Consider the following 6,000-nt stretch of genomic DNA (forward strand, 5'->3'; position numbering starts at 1 on the left):
AGCTCTAACTCTGATTATTGACTCATGTGCACAATGAACTGAAACGAGGCATGCTGAGACTGAAGCCAGAAACACACACACACACACACAGTGAGTGGTGTGATGTGCTGCTTTATGGAGCAGGTGTCAGATATCAGCAGGTCAATACATGTCATATCCTCTCTGAAGCTGCTGGCTTTCATGTTTTATGGAGACTTCCCATAAACATAATGATTTTTACACTATACAAACCATATATTCTGTTCCCTTAGCCAAACCTTACTGCTAAACCACCTCCTTACAGAAAATGTTTACACACACAAAACAGACAACACCCGTACAGCTATATTGTAACTGTATATTCTCTCCCCCTACCAAACCACTCTTACAAACCAAATACTCAAAGCCTGCGTGATTTTCCTGAAGTGGGACAACAATAAAAGGTCCCTATAAGGTCAAAATTTACTAGTATTGTTATACTTGCAGGGACATTTAGCCACCATAATGAGACAAATATCAGGTACACACACATTTATCTTTATGGGGACTTTTTATATAGATGTAATAATTGATATAGTGTACAAACTGTATGTTCTGTTAACCAAGCCAAAATGTACTGGTCTTATACTTTTGGGGACATTTGGTGATGCATATCAGGTACACACACATACACAAATGCTCACATGCACACACACACACTCTTGTTCTCATCAGCTTCATCATTATGCATGTGTTCAGAAAGTGAGTGTCAGTTCCCATTAGTCTTCTTTCTCGTTTTCTGTTCACACCTGGACACATGAACCATCTCCACACCTCTGGCTGAAACCACCAGTGGACCAATTATGACACATCACACTTATTCAATCCTCTTTGACTGGAACAAACGTGATTTTTGACCATTTAGTGAATAATTGTTTAATAATTGTTTATTTATAATCTATGATCTATGATAATAAATCAAATTAAACAGGCACAACAGCAGCAGCAATAATATAATATAATATATGTACACTGTACAGCCCAAAAAGTTAAGGTAACTCAAACCATTTAAGGAAATTGCAATTGCAACAATTGCAAAACAGGAATTGCAACAAACCATTCAAGTTCAAAAACTAATCCTAATGAGTACTGTGAACTTACTCTATTTGAGTAAATGGAGAAATTTGAGCACAGTACTCATTCATTCATTTTCTTGTCGGGTTAGTCCCTTTATAAATCCGGGGTCGCCACAGCGGAATGAACCGCCAACTTATCAAGCAAGTTTTTACGCAGCGGATGCCCTTCCAGCCGCAACCCCAAAATTTGAGCACAGTGAAATCCAATAAATGAAGAGAACTCAAGCCAACAGAGTACTGTAAAACTTAATGAGTTAATACAACTCAAACTATTTGAGAAAACAGATTGCAACAATCTATTTGAGTTAAACTAATCTATATGTGTACTGTAAACTTACTCTATTTAGGCTGAAGTAAAGAGGTATTCAATTAACTCATTAACTTCAACACTGATTTCCAAACTCTTTTCAAATGAGTGGAATTATCTTTCAGTCAGTTTTGAGTTAATTACACTCATTTCATTATGTATATATATATATATATATTAATAACATGGAATTTTTAATAATTTTTTTTGGAAAAAAATCTGTTTATAACAATGTTTCTTGAGCAACAAAGCAGCATATTGTAATGTTTTCTGAAGGGTCACAATGAAGACTGGAGTGAAGATGTTAAAAATCCACAGTAAAAATGGCTTTCCAACATGAATACAAATGTAAAACTATAATTTTTTTAATGGTAAAAATATTTTTGCCTGTTAAATATATTAGATTTTAATTGAAATATATTATTAAAATGTGTTAAAGTGTTATGCTATCTTTCATTATTTTAAAATAAAAGAACAGATTTACATGAAAATATTAAATGATAATAATAGTAATACTAAAAATAATGTGATTTAAAAAAAAAAAACATTATCATGGATTAAAACATTAAAACAAAAACATTACAAATGAACACATGTAATTTTGAATTGACCCTTCGCTTTGCCACACCCAAAAGTTTTCGATATTCACATTCAGTGATAGACGGCAATAACTCACATACCTTTTACCCTAAAAAGATCTAAACTGTCTTTCCTACAAAAATACAAAGCAAGTTATGTTTCCCAGCTGTCTTTTTTTTCACTCGATACTATGAGCACTGCTCCGTTCAAGCCCTCGCCATAGTAGTCATACTAATAGCAATCATATTTCCATCTGTTTCGAGCAACAAATATTTGGGTCCCACTTTATATTAAGTGGCCTTTACTAATATGTACTTACATATAAACTAATAGTTTGTTACAATGTACTTTTTGTGTAAATACATGTATTTACTGTGTACTTATGCTTGATTAAATACATGTGTGTAATTACATCTGTATTTAACTTTTGTAATTATATTTGCAAATACACTGTTGACCATCCCTTACACCTTAACCTACCCTTAAACCTACCCATGCCACCAAACCTGTCCATAACCCAACCTCTACCCCAACTCAAAAGCACCACAAGTGTTCTCAAATACATTATAAACACAGTAAGTACATTGTATTTATTTTTTGATATAAGTACATAGTAGTTAGGGACACTTAATATAAAGTGGGGCCAATATTTGAAATCACATATCAACAGAACAAAACCGAGGTGTAATCACAAACTGAGCACTTACAAACAATATACTTATATAGATACTAATATTTGCTGGTGGGGAAAATCTATTTGTTCACTTCTGCTATTTATACTTTGATATACATTTCAAATTATTTTTCTTATTCCACTTCACTGCAAATAGAAACGGTATAAAAAGCACACAAACATACTGGCAGTTATAAGTACTGTACATTGTTATGAGTCAATGATGCTAATATTCGGCACAAATCCATCAGTTTCTCTTTTCTGGCTGCTCTTTCTATGAATGAATTATGTAGAAGCACTGTCCATGCGCGTTTCCTCGTCGGTTAGTAACGCTATATTTCATTTCACAACCATTGTCTATCAGGTTTTTTGGCTAAAAAAGAGAAATCATGGTTTCGTTTGTTATAATCGATTATTTTTAAATTTCACCTCTTCTGCTGTGCATCAACTGAGCTGTTGAATGGTCAGCGTATGAGGCGGCTAGGCTAAGCTAGCTTCAATTTTGAAAAGTTATTTTCTAATTGGTTGCCTAATAGATGGTGAATATAACCCTGTAATGCATACTGCAGTCCTTTTTTGTCTGGCTTTCTCAGATATCTCACCTGTTCATGTCATAATGTCTGACACTGGCGCATACACACGAGCCGGGCACGAAAGCTTGACAGGCGTAGCAACAGTAACTAAGGAAGGCGGGGCTTAGCGAAGGGTCAATTGCCTACACATCAATATTGAAGCAATTTCCTTAAATAATTTTATAGTTTTAAATACTTTTTAAAAATGTAAAGGGTTACAAGGAAGACCGGAATGATGACGCTGAAATTTCACAGTAAAAATTGCTTACCAACATAAATACAAACTCAAAACTGTTATTTTCAATGGTATTTTTGTGTGCAAAAATTCACTCCAAAATGATTAACTTTACTCTTTAGTATTTATTTTAAATAAATGTTCATAAAATTAGTACTTTAACATCTGTAAATGATCAGACAGATCAAAAACATGATATTCAAAGCGCAGAACAGAAACAACCTCCAAAGAACGCGTCTGACATGAACAGAAATATACCAACATATGCCAGAGAGTTGATGACCCCAGACTTTTGAAATATGGACGTTTAAGTGAATGACTAGTTAGGTACATAACTAATTCACATGCACTTAGCAAAAAAGAGAGAGAGAGTCTGAACCAAGAGAAGGATAACAGTCGTTACTCACTGATCCAAATACGTGAATTATTTAAGAAAGTGGAATCTTCATTAAATTATTATCGTATATGCTTTTTAGTGCTAGAGAGAGAGAGAGAGAGAGAGAGAGAGAGAGAGAGAGAGAGAGAGAGAGAGAGGTTTTATTACTCATAGCGTGGTTGTTCCTTTAAAGTCTTCATGATCCGGCATCTGCTTTTTTGTGTTGTGATGCAGTTCCTAAAAACTGAATATTTAATGAGAAGCAGTGGGCGGGGCTTGTTTTTTTATATTGTGAGCTGATTGGCTGTAGTAAAGAAGGCTTTTCATTCAGAAAGATAGGAACAGTGTCATAGACATCTACATTAGATATCACATACGGTCCCTGAACATGCGTCAATAGCGCCGCCACATTTGTACAGTGCTCCCAGGACAAATGTCATTCAACCACACTAGTCAAGACAGTGTGCCAATGTGAAGATGCTGGACTTTAGCGCTGCTTACGGGTGTAGTAACGAGCAAACAAAGAAAACAAAGCAGAAAGAAAGAACATTTCACAGGTAAGATTTCGTTTTTTACGTTTTTGAATGTTATGAATTGTGCTAAACAAGTAATGTTATTGATGATAATACAGTCACTTACTGTCCTAACCATAGGGTAAAGTAACACCAACTTGCCCTAATTACCGGGCTTATGCTATTTATTATTTTTTTTTAACAAAATAAGCAAACAACGTAAATAAAATATGACAAAATGCTGTGGTGCCAGAAACTTGTATAATTGTCAGCTAAGAGAACGAGTGGTATATAACGGAGAGTCATTTCCCTCTGTTAGCATGAGAAGTGAAAGCAGGAGAGGGGGTGTGTTTCAGGACACAGATTACATCAAATTAAACAGGATGGGAGGATAATACATGTCCATGTACACGAACACATGCTCTTTGTCGGCAATGCCCAGGCGGTCACGTATCCGTCGATGTAAAAAAAGTGATGTAAAATTATAATATTCGTAATTTAAAAAAATATTTGCTTACTGACCACCGGGAGAACTCTCGATCATAGCATATTTGTGTATATCTAGCTCTAGATGGCTAGAGTCCTCCACAGCAGCTTGGTCCCTCATTCATTTCAAAGGAGCGCTACCCTGTACTAAAATGGCGACTCTATTGACGCATTCCTTCCAATAGACAACGACAAGGTAGGCAACATCTAATGTAAATATCTATGCGGGACAGTTATTACAACCTAACAGACACCTCTGCTTCACCATTGCCAAAACTGACACTTAGAAGGGCATGGGTAAGTAGGTTATTCATTCCCAATACCTCAGACAGACCTAATCAAAGACTATAGAATAAACAAGACATATCACTTGTATTATATTGAATGGGGAAAAATGTAACTGTCAATATGGCGAATGAGGCCCCGCCTTCTAGTACAGGAACCAATCAGCAATCGCTGCAGACTGACATTTCTCCGGGGGAGGGGCTAGGACAAGATGTGAATTACTACAGATTTTGTGTGACTCAAACTTTTAGAAACGAAACTGAAGAGACAGTTGTTGCTTAATGTAATTGTTTCATAATATGAAATTTAATCATAAGCTTGGTAAGCAATTTTGGAGAATTTGATGTTTCCCCATTCAAACAGAATGCCTGAGCATACTGCCTGAGAGGCGTTTCAAAGATGGCCGCCGAGTGAAATGACTTGCTCTAAAGGGACTGACCTAATCTTAGGGTGTACTCACACTATGCTATCCGAACCGTGCGCAGGCCCATTTCCCGGATCGTTTGAGAAGTGTGAGTGCTCTGAATAGGGCTCAGGCATGGCTTACTTGGCCGGCCCTGGCTGGGTTGGAAAAGATGCGCCAGAGGGTGGTTCACTTGGGCCCTTAAAAGTCATGTCTCATCTTTAGTTTCGGGCTTAGGTGCACTTTGCACTCACACAAGCTTAAGCTTGAAACTGAAGACGATACGTGACATTTAAGGGACTGTTTCATATGGATTCATTAATCATTCTTACTGTTCAATTAACTCAAACTGTTGTAGATTATTAAAGACGCCAACCCCTCACTGCACGACAGCTGCACCTTCAGCAAACCTCCTAAAACTTGCAGCACGAGGACTTTATGATTGTTTATGAACGTCCAAAGTGGCCGAGCTGTTCGG

Source organism: Danio rerio, chromosome 10, assembly GCF_052040795.2.
Source record: "Danio rerio strain M-AB ecotype USA chromosome 10, GRCz13ab, whole genome shotgun sequence".
NCBI classification, from domain to species: domain Eukaryota; kingdom Metazoa; phylum Chordata; class Actinopteri; order Cypriniformes; family Danionidae; genus Danio; species Danio rerio.